Source organism: Capra hircus, chromosome 7 (assembly GCF_001704415.2).
Source record: "Capra hircus breed San Clemente chromosome 7, ASM170441v1, whole genome shotgun sequence".
NCBI lineage: Eukaryota > Metazoa > Chordata > Mammalia > Artiodactyla > Bovidae > Capra > Capra hircus.
The window spans coordinates 53,395,993-53,410,699 of record NC_030814.1 but is presented as its reverse complement, the minus strand read 5'-3'; positions in this window follow the sequence as shown (position 1 = coordinate 53,410,699).

The window sequence follows — 14,707 nt, the reverse complement described above, 5'->3', positions numbered from 1 at the left end:
AGAACCTGGGTGCCCCCCAGGCATACCTGTGGGCATGGGGAGCCTGGGCAGCAGCACACAGAGCCCGGGTGCCCTCCAGCCATACCTGTGGGTATGCGGAGCCTAGGCAGCAGGTGGCTGGGGAGACCCAGTGACCAGGGAAGCGGGACGAGGAGCCAGAGCCAGACTGGGATGAGAAGGTGATGCCACCAGGGGCACCACTTGCTTTCTGGGGGAAGATGCTCAACTATTGCATGCAAGATGCCACCATGTTGGACATGGAGAAATGGAGGAAGCCTTCCAAGCACTGTAGATCAAGCCCTGAGCCTTTGGAGTGGGAACACTGACTCCAAGACCCTAGACTACCAGAGAACTAACCCTAGGGAATATCAGATAGTGAGAACTCACACAAAGGAAACCACTTGAATATAAGACCCAGCATCACCCAACCACCAGTAGCACCCTGTGCAGGACACCGCATCTAAACAACAAACAAAAGAAAAACACAAACCCAATCATCAGCCAACAGGATTACCCCCTCACTCAGCCTTGCCTATCAGAGGAAAAACATACCAAAAAAACTCAGCACAAACCCTATAGGAAGCCACACAAACCTTAGGGCCAATCTTAGGAGGGCAGAAACCAAAAGGAAGAAAGAATTTCACCTTCTTCAAGGAAAGAATTCAACTTTCCTTGAAGCCTGGGAAAAGGAGACCTCAAACACAATAACTTTTAAAAAATGATGAAAAGGCAAAGAAATACTGCACAAATGAAGGAACAAACCAGAAATACAGAGTCCAAATAAATGAAGAGGAAATAGGCAAATTACTTGAAAAATAATTCAGAATAATGATAGTAAAGATGATAAAAAACCTTGAAAACAAAATGGAGAAAATGCAAGAATCAATTTAAAAAGAACTAGAGGAATTAAAGAATAAACATACAGAGACAAACAACACAATTACTGAAATTAAAAATACTCTGGAAGGAATCAGTAGCAGAATATCTGAAGCAGAAGAATGAATCAATGAGCTGGAAGATAAAATGGTGGAAATAACTTCTGAAGAGCGGAATAAAGTGAAAAAAATGAAGAGCCAAGGACAGTCTCAGAGAAATCTGGGACCACAGCAAATGCACCAACATTTGAACTATAGGGGTCCCAGGAGAATAAGAGAAAAAGAAAGGCTATGAAAAAAATTTTGAAGAGATTATAGTTGAAAATTTCCCCAACATGGGAAAGGAAATAGTCAATCAAGTCCAAAAGGCACAAAGTGTCCCATACAATACAAACCCAAGGAGAAACACACCAAGACACATACTAATCAAATTAACAAAGACTAAACACAAAGAAAGAATATTAAAAGCAGCATGGGAGAAGCAAAAAGTAACATACAAGGGAACCCCATTTGATTAATGGCTGATCTTTCAGCAGAAACTCTGTAGGCCAGACGGAACTGGCAGGATATATTTAAAGTACTGAAAGGGAAAAATCTCTAACCAAGACTACTGTACCCAGCAACGATATCATTCAAAATTGATGGAGAAATAAAAAACTTTTCAGAAAAGCAAAAGTTAAGAGAAGTCACTACCACCAAACCAACTTTACGACAAATATTAAAAGGACTTATATAGTCAAGAAATATAACAGAAGAATAAAGATCTATAAAATCAACCCCAAACTATTAGAAAATGGCAAGAGGAACATCTATATCAATAATTATTTTAAATGTAAGTGGATTAAATGCTCCAACCAAAAGACTCAGACTGGCTGAATGGATACAAAAGAAGACCTATATATATGCTGTCTACAAGGAAACCACTTCAGACCTCAAGACACATATAGACTGAAACTGAGAGGATGGAAAAATATATTCCATGCAGTTCAGTTCAGTTCAGTCACTCAGTTGTGTCCGACTCTTTGCGACCCCATGAATTGCAACACCCCAGGCCTCCCTGTCCATCACCAACTCCCAGAGTTCACCCAAACTCATGTCTATCGAGTCGGTGATGCCATCCAGTCATCTCATCCTCTGTCATCCCCTTTTCCTCCTGCCCCCAATCCCTCCCAGCATCGGAGTCTTTTCCAATGAGTCAACTCTTCACATGAGGTGACCAAAGTATTGGAGCTTCAGCTTCAGCATCAGTCCTTCCAATGAACACCCAGGACTGACCTCCTTCAGAATGGACTGGTTGGATCTCCTTGCAGTCCAAGGGACTCCCAAGAGTCTTCTCCAACACCACAGTTCAAAAGCATCAATTCTTCGGCACTCAGCTTTCTTCACAGTCCAACTCTCACATCCATATGTAACCACTGGAAAAACCATAGCCTTGACTAGACAGACTCTTGTTGGCAAAGTAATGTCTCTGCTTTTCAATATACTATCTAGGTTGGTCATAACTTTCCTTCCAAGGAGTAAGCATCTTTTAATTTCATGGTTGCAATCACCATCTGCAGTGATTTTGGAGCCCAAAGAAATAGTCTGACACTGTTTCCACTGTTTCCCCATCTATTTCCCATGAAGTGATGCAAATGGGAAGCAAAAGAAAGCTGGAGTAGCAATCTTCATATCAGACAAAATAGACCTTAAAAAAGATTACAAGAGATAAGGAAGGACACTACATAATTGATCATGGGATCAATCCAAGAGGAAGACATAACAACTGTAAATATCTATGCACCCAACATAGAAGCACCTCAGTATATAAGACAAACACTAACAGACATAAAAGGAGAAATTGACAATAACACAATAATAGTAGATTTTAACACCCCACTCACACCAATGGACAAATCATCAAAACAGAAAATTAATAAGGAAACACAAGTCTTAAATGATACATTAGATGAGATGGATCTCACTGAAATCTTCAGGACATTCCATCCAAATGCAGAAGAATACACCTTTTTCTCAAGGGCACTTGGAACATTCTCCAGGATAGACCACATCTTGGGTCACAAATCAAACCTCAGTAAATTTAAGAAAATTGAAATTGTATCAAGCTTCTTCTCTGACCACAATGCTATGAGACAAGATATCAATTACAAGAAAAAAAAAGTGTAAGAAACACAAACACGTGGAGATTAAACAACACGTTTCTAAATAACCAACAGGTTATTGAAGAAATCAAAAGGGAAATCAAAAAATTTCGAGAAATAAATGACAATGAAAACACGACAACTCAAAACCTATGAGATGCAGCAAAAGCACTTCTAAGAGGGAAGTTTATAGCAATACAATCCTACCTCAAGAAACAAGAAAAACATGGAATAGACAACCTAACTTTACACCTAAAACAACTGGAAAAAGAAGAGGAACAACAACAACAAACCCAAAATTAGTAAAAGGAAAGAAATCGTAAATATCCGAGCAGAAATAAATGAAAAAGAAATGAAAGAAACAATAGTAAAGATTAATAAAACTAAAAGCTGGTTCTTTGAGAAGATGAACAAAATTAACAAACCTTTAGCCAGACTCATCAAGAAAAAAAAAGAGAGAAGAATCAAATCAATAAAATTAGAAATGAAAAAGGAGAGGTTACAACAGACAATGCAGAAATACAAAGGATTATAAGGACTATTATGAACAACCATATGGCAATATAATAGATAACCTGGAAGGAAAGGACAGATTCTTAGAAAAGTTCAATCCTCCAAGACTGAACCAGGAAGAAATAGAAATTATGAACAATCCAATTACAAGCACTGAAATTGAAGCTGTGATCAAAAATCTCCCCAAAAACAAAGCCCAGGACCAGACGGCTTCACAGGAGAATGTCTATCAAACATTTAGAGAAGAGCTAAAGCCTATCCTTCTAAAAGTCTTTCAAAAAATTGTAGAGGAAGGAACACTTCCAAACTCATTATACGAGGCCACCCTGATACCAAAACCAGACAAAGACAACACAAAATAAGAATACTACAGGCCAATACCACTGATAAACATAGATGCGAAAATCCTCAACAAAATTTTAGCAAATAGAATTCAGCAACACGATACACCATGATCAAGTTGGGCTTATTCCAGGAATGCAAGGATTCTTCAATATATGCAAATCAATCAATGTGATACATCATATTAACAAACTGAAAGATAAAAACTATATGATAATCTCAATAGATACAGAAAAAGCCTTGGACGAAATTCAGCAGCCATTTATGATGAAAACTATTCAAAAAATGGGCATAGAATGAACCTTTCCTCAACAGAGTAAAGGCCATGTATGATAAGCCTACAGCAAACATTAATCTCAATGGTGAAAAACCGAAAGCATTCCCCCTAAGATCAGGAACAAGACAAGGATTCCTACTTTTGCCACTATTATTCAACATAGTTCTGGAAGTCATAGCTACATCAATCAGAGAAGAAAAAGAAATAAAAGGAATCCAGATTAGAAAAGAAACAGTAAAGCTCTCACTGTTTGCAGATGACATGATACTATATACAGAAAACCCTAAAGATAGTATCAGAAAATTACTAGAGCTAATCAATGAATTTAGCAAAGTTTCAGAATACAAAATCAATACACAGAAATCACTTGCATTTCTATATACTAACAATAAAAAATCAGAAAAAGAAATTAAGGAATCAATTCCATTCACCATTGCAACAAAAAGAATTAAATATCTAGGAATAAACCTACCTAAGGAGACAAAAGAACTGTACACAGAAAATTACAAGACATTAATGAAAGAAATCAAAGATGACATAAACAGATGGAGAGAGATTTCATGTTCTGGGTAGGAAGAATCAATATTATGAAAATATTGACATCTGTGAAATACCAAATGCAATCTACAGATTCAATGCAATCCCTATCAAATTTCCAATAGCATTTTTCACATAACTAGACCAAAAAAATTCACAATTCATCAGTTCAGTTCAGTTCAGTCACTCAGTCGTGTCCAACTCTTTGCAACCCCATGAATTGCAACACGCCAGGCCTCCCTGTTCATCACCAACTCCTAGAGTTCACTCAAACTCATGTCCATCGAGTCGGTGATGCCATCCTGCCATCTCATCCTCTGTCGTCCCCTTCTCCTCCTGCCCCCAATCCATCCCAGCCTCAGAGTCTTTTCCAGTGAGTCAACTCTTCGCAATTCACACGGAAACACAAAAGACCCCAAATCGCCAAAGCAGTCTTGAGAAAGAAGAATAGAGCTGTAGGAATCAATCTTCCTGACTTAAGATTATACCTCAAAGTTACAGTCATCAAGACAGTATGGTTCTGGCACAAAGACAGAAATATAGACCAACGGAACAAGATAGAAAGCCCAGAAATAAACCGATGCACCTATGGGTACCTTCTTTTTTACAAAGGAGGTAAGACTATACAGTGGGGCAAAGACAGCCTCTTCAATAAATGGTGCTGGGAAAAACTGGACAGCTACATGTCAAAGAATGAAATGAGAACACTTCCTAACACCATACACAAAGATAAATTCAAAATGGATTAAAGACCTAAATGTAAGACCAGAAACTATAAAACTCTTAGAGGAAAACATAGGCAGAACACTCGATGACATAAATCAAAGCAAGATCCCCTATGACCCACCTCCTAGAGTACTGGAAATAAGAACAAAAGTAAACAAGGGGGACCTGATTAAACTTTGCACAGCAAAGGAAACTATTCAGTTCAGTTCAGTTCAGTCACTCAGTCATGTCTGACTCTTTGCGACCCCATGAACCACAGCACGCCAGGCCTCCCTGCCCACCACCAACTCCTGGAGCCTACCCAAACTCATGTCCTTTGAGTCAGTGATGCCATCCAACCATTTCATCCTCCATCATCACCTTTTCCTTCTGCCCTCAATCTTTCCCAGCATCAGGGTCTTTTCAAATGAGTCAGCTCTTTGGCTTCAGGTGGCCAAAGTATTGGAGTTTCAGCTTCACATCAGTCCTTCCAATGAACACCCAGGACTGATCTCCTTTAGGATGGACTGGTTGGATCTCCTTGCAGTCCAAGGGACTCTCAAGAGTCTTCTCCAACACCTCAGTTCAAAAACATCAGTTCTTCGGCACTCAGCCCTCTTTATAGTACAACTTTCACACCATACATGACTACTGGAAAAACCATAGCCTTGACTAGATGGACATTTGTTGGCAAAGTAATGTCTCTGCTTTTGAATATGCTGTCTAGGTTGGTCATAACTTTCCTTCCAAGGAGTAAGCATCTTTTAATTTCATGGCTGCAATCACCATCTCCAGTGATTTGGGAAACTATAAGCAAGGTGAAAAGACAACCCTCAAAATGGGAGAAAATAATAGCAAATGAAACAACTGACAAAGGATTAATTTCCAAAATATATAAGCAGCTCATACAACTCAATACCAGAAAAACAAACAACCCAATCAAAAAGTGGGAAAAAGACCTAAACAGACATTTCTCCAAAGAAGACATACAGATGGCTAACACATGAAAAGATGCTCAACATCTCTCATTACTAGTGAAATGCAAATCAAAACCACAATCAGATATCACTTCACAGCAGTCAGAATTGTCCTCATCAAAAAGTCTACAAACAATAAATTCTTGAGAGGGTGTGGAGAAAAAGGAACACTCTTGCACTGTTGGTGGGAATGTAAATTGATACAACCACTGTGGAAGACAGTATGGAGATTCCTTAAAAAACTAGGAATAAAACCACCATATGACCCAGTAATCCCACTCCTAGGCATATACCCTGAGGAAACCAAAATTTAAAGAGACACATGTATCCCATTGTTCATTGCAGCACTATTTACAAAAGCTAGAACATGCAAGTAACCTAGACGTCCATCTACAGATGAGTGGATAAAGAAGATGTGTTATATATATACAATGGAATATTACTTGGCCATAAAAAGGAACGCATTTGAGTCAGTTCTGATGATGTGGATGAACCTAGAACCTATCATACAGAGTGAAGTGAGTCAGAAAGATAAATATCGTATTCTAAAGCACATATACAGAATCTAGATAAATGGTACTGAAGAACTTATTTACAGGGCAGCAATGGAGAATCACACATAGAGAACAGACTTACAGACACGGGGAGAGGGGAGGAGAGGGTAAGATGTATGGAAAGAGTAACATTACCATATGTAAAATAGATAGCCAAGGGGAATTTGCTGTATGGCTCAGGAAACTCAAACAGAAGCTCTGCATAAACCTAGAGGGGTGGAATGGGAAGGGAGATGGGAGGGAGTTTCAAAAGGGAGGGGACATATATATACCTATGGCTGATTCATGTTGAGGTTTGACAGAAAACAGCAAAATTCTGTTAAGCAATTATCCTTCAATAAAAATAAATAACTATTTTTTTTAAAGAGAGATAAATGTTGACTGGATCGAACCTGGGTCTCCTGCATTGCAGACAGATTCTTTACTGTGTAAGCCACTAGAGAAGTCCCTAGTTTGGTCAAGGCCTGACTTAACTACCCCTTTCCTACCTCCTACCTCTTCCCCCACTCCCCCACAGACCCCCAAGCAATAAGGAAGTTCTACTGTGTTATGGTTCCAGATGTGTGCTTTAGCAGACAGTAATTAAATGCCACAATCGGACACTGACATAACTCCATTTCTTTTTCACATAATTGCAGGAGCATGAACTCTCTGTGATTACTTCGTGTAATTAGAAAATGAGGAGATGCAACTAATGAGGACAGGTGATAAAAACAACTGCAAATATTTCTTTCAAATTTACTTTTATCATAAAATTCACTCAGATTAAACTCTAGTGAACTGCAGACATATTTTATAAATGTTACTGGTGCAGGTCGAAATGAATATTTTACAACTGTGATTCATGTTTTCGGAAGACTTAGAGTAAGAAGATCATCATCTTTCCTGTATATATAAGCTTAATTGATGTCTTTGGAAAGATAAATTACGTGGATTTCAAAAAATATTTTAAATATGCAACATTCTCCATTCTCCCCAAAAGGAATCTTACCTGGAAGAGGGTAGGGGGGCGGAAAGGAAGCCAGAATAAAAAACAGAATAAAGTAGAATTGTTCTAGGTGCAAATGTTTCAGGCATATGGATTCTGCCCTCCCCACCCCACAGAATCTCCTGAACAGGAAGGGAGGGGAAGATAAGCCATTTCAGACCACAAGGGGCTTCCAAGAAGGGTGGGGTTTGTGAAAGAAAACCCATGGCCTCTGCCGATCTATTTGTGTGGAAAAGCAGATAGGCCTTGAGGCTAAGTTATGTGTGAGAAAAGGGGCCATGAAGATGTTATTCTACCCAACAGATTAGTAAAAGCAGAGAGTGACCTTGAAAAGAAAGAAGGAATCAGAAGTGGGTTATAAGTGACTGGCACAGTCAGCAAAATTAGTCTTGCTAAGTTAGGTTGTCTCATTATTATAACACAATACCAGCCCCCTTTTTCATAGTTTGTTCCTTTCACAAAGGCCTAGTACGGCAAGATATTTGTGAGGATCACAGAAAGGGCCTATATGTTTATAGTCTGGATGGATGTGGAAAGGAGAACCATGTGTGGGATTGAAGCAGAGCAGAATCCTGAGGGGCTCCTGGGTAAGGAAGCCTTTCTGTGTCTCCAGTTTCTTGTTGGAGGGAATGGTCTCCATGACCTTCCCTGAATCTCAAAGGTAACAGATTCCAGCAGTTATCAATCAGGGAAGAGAGGTGATGCAGAGACCATAGAAGAGCAGTCAAGAGACACTAGTGCAGGCTGGGGACAGGATCCTGGTTCTGCCTCAAGGGACACACATAGCAGTATCTTTAAGATCTTCTGCAGAACTAAAACTCCCAAATGGAAGATGTTCCAGAGAGAAGGTCACACCTTAATAACCTCAAGAAGCTCATAAGGAGACCAGTTCAGCTCAGTTCAGCTGTTCAGTCATGTCCGACTCTTTGCAACCCCATGGACCGCAGCCCACCAGGTCTCCCTGTCCATCACCAACTCCCGGAGTTTACTCAAACTCACGTCCACTGAGTCAGTGATGCCATCCAACCATCTCATCCTCTGTCATCCCCTTCTCCTCCTGCCTTCAATCTTTCCCAGCATCAGGGTCTTTTCAAATGAGTCAGCTCTTTACATCAGGTGGCCAAAGTAATGGAGTTTCAGCTTCAGCTGAACTTCTAATAAATACTCAGGGCTGATTTCCTTTAGGATGGACCACCTGAGGCCAAATGAAAGAAACCAGAAAAGGTCATAAAAAGACCACTTGAGGACAGATGCAGGCCCTGCACACACTCATCCTTATAGCAATACTGCCCTTGAAACATTTCTATAAAATTCTCATCAAATCTTCCCAGGCTGGGACACATAGTTTTAGAGGCTCAAGCCTGCTGTCCCTCCCTTTGACTGGCAAAGCAATAAAGCTATTCTTTATACTTCACCAAAAACTTTGTCTCCAAGATTCCATATGGCGCCAGTGCACAGAGGCCAAGTTTACAGCATCAAGACTAAGAGGTGATCCCTACACTGAATTAATTCCATTGTTAGGACAATTCAAGGTGTTCATAAGTGCGGAGTGCTTAGATAGTGCCTTGCACACAGTACAGCTGATACATACTTAGTAAAATAAATAAGTTAGCTTTGCAATACATCCCCACACTGGCACAGCTGACCTGGCCAAGCAGAGGAACTGTGAATTACCAGAGGTGTTACAGGAACTACTGACTGAAACCACTCACCCTGGCCAAGCCTCTTAGTAACCACTTGCATGAGTTATCTTACAACAGGAGGTCCTGGTAAGGAAGGTGGAACTAACAAGCTACCACCAGTGGGAAGAATTCAGGAAAGGTCAAAAGGAGAGAGGAGACACCAATCCATATATCCTATCCACCTCCCAGGATCCTCCTTGCTGGAATCCATCTTGGCTGAGTGATGTGTGTGCCATCAATGATAGGGATAGAACAAAGGGACAAAACAGATGATTAGATAGCTAATCCCACAAGGGGACGGTAAGAAGAAAAATATGGGAGACCGCTGTAAGCTAAGGATTACTGGAGAAAGCAGGTTTGCATAATAACAAAACCATGCAACAGAAGCACAGGACATGCCCCCAAACAATGAAACAGTGGTAATACGAGACCCACATCCTGCCCAGTGAGCTCAGTAAGTAAGTGATTCCTGATGCAGGACGTGCTCTCTGCACCCATAAAAAACAATAATTTGTGGATGTAGTTTGACCACACAGGGACAACAAAACTCCCTTCCACTTTTCCTTTCATTATAAAACTGTAGCCTACCACCACCCCCAAAAAAAACCCTGTAGCCCACCAAGTTCTTAGGGCACAGCCTCTCTTGTAAATCTCACAAGCATCCTATTCTATTGATAATAAACCACTTCTTATTTACCACTTTGCTCTTGCTGAATTCTTCTCTGCACTGAGACAAAAAGGGCTGTAGTATAGGAGTTCTTTGGAGCCCCCTGAAATGACACCGATCGGTTTCACCAGGAAGGACCCTGAGTCAGAGTGATCGGCCAGAGATAACCTGGAAACTAATCCAATTACCATAAAACCTGAGACTGTGAGTCATGTGGCAGAGCAGTCCTCCTGGGTTCCCTTAGCCTACAGCTCTGTGTCTAGGCACCTCTTCCCAATAAAGTCTCTTGCTTTGTCAGCCTGTGTGTCTCCCTGTACAACTCATTTCTGAGTATTGGACAAGAGCCCACTCTCGGGCCCTGGAATGGGGGTCCCCCTTCCTCCAACAGAGGAAGCAGCAGAAGAGGCAACAGTGTCCTCCTCAAGTTGTAAAACCAGTTCATTCATTATGCTGATTGGATGCCCAAGGTTATAATCTCATTAACTACTAAGTGTATTTTCATCTTTGAATCTCCTACTTATTAATTCTTTATTTTAAAAAAGAATATACATAAAAGTATGAAACTAAACAGAAAATGTAAAACATCTTAAGACTAAAAATACACTGTGATATTATATTATATATAATTTTTTTTGATCTCAAAATAAGAAAGAGATAAGTGCTTAGACTTTACCTTCCTGGAATCTGATTTTGCTGGAATACAAGTGAACAGATAGTGTGCCTTTTGAAAACAAGTATTCATTTAAAATGTTTTGAGTTTTCAAAATATATAGCATTATTTTTATTTTGACCGCAGCATCACTGATATTTTCTAACATTCTTATTTGTTTCTAGTTCTGAAGGAATCCTTATAGACTTAGGAGTCCTGGTTGGCTGACCTTGCCCTAAACTTACCCTTGACACAGCTCCATCCACTGGCAATTCTTGTAATACACAAATCAGAAAGTGGATATTTTTATGCAAACTTATTTCCACTAGTAGGCAAAGAACTTAGATATGATTTGCATGTAGTAAGTCATAAGCAGCATTTCTGGGTGCAAAGGACACTAGGCAGACCCTCTGGCTCTACCTTCAAAATATATCTGCAATCTGACCCCTTTAACCACTTCCACTGGAACCAGACTGGCCCAGGCCAGCATTAGCTGTCACCACGCTTACCGCAGTGGTCTTCTAACTGGCCTCCCACTTCCACTTTTGCCCCGATATGTCTTCTCTCAACACAGCAGCCTGGCTGGCTTGTTAAAACATAAATCAGATGGTGACCCTCCTCTGCTCAAAAGATTTGTATCAGGTGACATCCAATCAGGAAACCAGAAACCACTCCAGCTATCTCAAAGACAGGGAATACATAAGAAATTGATGACAAAGATGAGTAACTGCAGGAAGCCACTATCACCCTTAGGCTAGAGGAAGAAGGAAATATGGTATGACATGGAGCCTGCAGTCAGAGACACTGAAGGGGCCAGGCTGGAAGGACCTGCCTGCGCCAGCACTGCCAGCTGCCATGTTAGAACGGCTGCCAGGATGCTGAGCCAGAAAAACAAGGAAGGCGCTTCCTGCCTCCCTTCTTCAGTCTTGCCAGCACTTTCCAGGGCAAACCCTAAGCGGATGCCAGCGGGCAAGGGACCCTGGGAAGTGTTGTCTGCAGGTCTCCTGCTCCAGCAGTAAGAGGAGGGAACTGAAGAGAGGCTGAGGCGCTTCAGAAAACAGCTCCCATTCAGAGCAGTACTCTTTCACAGTAACACCCAAGTTCTTGCAATGATTTCAAAGGAAGGCGCCCCCTGGTCTTAACACACGTATACAGATCTTCTTTTCTGGCATCTACTTATCATCTTGCTCACCATGCTTCAGCCACGCTGGCTTCCTTGCAGCCATCGAAACTCGCCATGCTCTCCTTCCTGTGCTCTTTCCCTTGGCTGGGATAGCCCTACCCCAGATACCTTTACAACTTGACTCCATCTCCTTTAAGCCTTCATTTATTTTTATTTATTTATTTTATTTGGCTGCGCTGGTCCTAGTTGCAGCATGTTGATCTAGCTCCCTGATCAGGTATCAAACCTGGGCCCCATGCGTTGAGAGTGTGGACTCTTAAATGGACCACCAGGGAAATCACCAACCCTTTATTTAAATGATATCTTCTCAAGGATACTTCCCTGAGAACCAATTTAAAACGGCAACCCCTCCCAACTCCTGATCCTCTCCACTGTTTTATTTTTCATCAAAGCATTTATCCTTCTCTAAAGCGTTATACTGGAAAATCCCATGGACGGAGGAGCCTGGTAGGCTGCAGTCCATGGGGTCACTAAGAGTCAGGCACGACTGAATGACTTCACTTTCACTTTTTACTTTAATACATTGAAGAAGGAAATGGCAACCCACTCCAGTGTTCTTGCCTGGAGAATCCCAGGGACAGAGGAGCCTGGTGGGCTGCCATCTATGGGGTCACAGAGTCGGCCATGACTGAAGTGACTTAGCAGCAGCAGCAGCAGCAACGCATTATACATTATATACATACATATTTTTATCAGGTAAATAAAGATCGTTTCATTCCATGTCATATTTCAGTTCAGTTCAGTACAGTCGCTCAGTTGTGTCCAACTCTTTGCGACCCCATGGATTGCAGCATGCCAGGCCTCCCTGTACATCACCAACTCCCGGAGCCTACCAAAACTCATGTCCATTGAGTCAGTGATGCCATCCAACCATTTCATTCTCTGTCATCCCCTTCTGCTCCCAACTTCAATCTTTCCCAGCATCAGGGCTTTTCAAATGAGTCAGCTCTTCACATCAGGTGGCCAAAGTAATGGACTTTCAGCTTCAGCATCAGTCCTTCCAATGAATATTCAGGACTGATTTCCCTTAGGATGGACCGGTTGGATCTCCTTGCAGTCCAAGGGACTCTCAAGAGTCTTCTTCAACAGCACAGTTCAGAAGCATCAGTTCTTTGGCCCTCAGCTTTCTTTATATCCATACATGACTGTCACATCCGTACAAGACTACTGGAAAAACCATAGCTTTGACTAGACAAACCATTGTTGACAAAGTAATGTCTCTGCTTTTTACTATACTGTCTAGGTCGACCATAGCTTTTCTTTCAAGGAGTGAGCGTCTTTTAATTTCATGGGTGCAGAGGAACTAGAGATCAAATTGCTAACATCCGCTGGATTATTAAAAAGGCAAGAGAATTCAAGAAAAACATCTATGTCTGCTTTATTGACTATGCCAAAGCCTTTGACTCTGTGGATCACAACAAACTGTGGAAAATTCTGAAAGAGATGGGAATACCAGATCACCTGACCTGCCTCTTGAGAAACCTTCATGCAGATCAGGAAGCAACAGTTAGAACTGGACATGGAACAACAGACTGTTTCAAAATTGGGAAAGGAGTACGTCAAGGCTGTATATTGTCACCCTGCTTATTTAACTTCTATGCAGAGTACATCATGAGAACTGCTGGGCTGGAAGAAGCATAAACTGGAATCAAGATTGCCAGGAGAAATATCAATCACCTCAGATATGCAGATGACACCACCCTTATGGCAGAAAGTGAAGAGGAACTAAAAAGCCTCTTGATGAAAGTGAAAGAGGAGAGTGAAAAAGTTGGCTTAAAGCTCAACATTCAGAAAACGAAGATCATGGCATCTGGTCTCGTCACTTCATGGCAAATGGGGAAACAGTGGAAACAGTGGCTGACTTTATTTTGGGGGGCTCCAAAATCACTGTAGATGGTGATTGCACCCATGAAATTAAAAGATGCTTACTCCTTGGAAGGAAAGTTATGACCAACCTAGACAGCATATTCAAAAGCAGAGACATTACTTTGCCGACTAAGGTCCATCTAGTCAAGGCTATGGTTTTTCCAGTAGTCATGTATGGATGTGAGAGTTGGACTGTAAAGAAAGCTGAGCACCGAAGAACTGATGCTTTTGAACTGTGGTATTGGAGAAGACTCTTGGGAGTCCCTTGGACTGCAAGGAGATCCAACCAGTCCATCCTAAAGGAGATCAGTCCTCCTGGGTTTTCTTTGGAAGGACAGATGTTGAAGCTGAAACTCCAATACTTTGGCCACCTGATCCGAAGAGCTGACTCATTTGAAAAGACCCTGATGCTGGGAAAGATTGAGGGCAGGAGGAGAAGGTGATGACAGAGGATGAGATGGTTGGATGGCATCACCGACTCAATGGACATGAGTTTGGGTAAACTCTCTGTGTTGTTGATGGACAGGGAGGCATGGCGTGCTGCAGTTCATGGGGTCACAAAGAATCAGACATGACTGAGCGACTGAACTGAACTGAATTGAACTGAGTCACCATCTGCAGTGATTTTGGAGACCAAAAACATAAAGTTTGTCGCTGTCTCCATTGTTTCCCCATCTATTTGCCATGAAGTGATGGGACCAGATGCCATGAACTTAGTTGTCTGAATGCTGAGTTTTAAGCCAACTTTTTC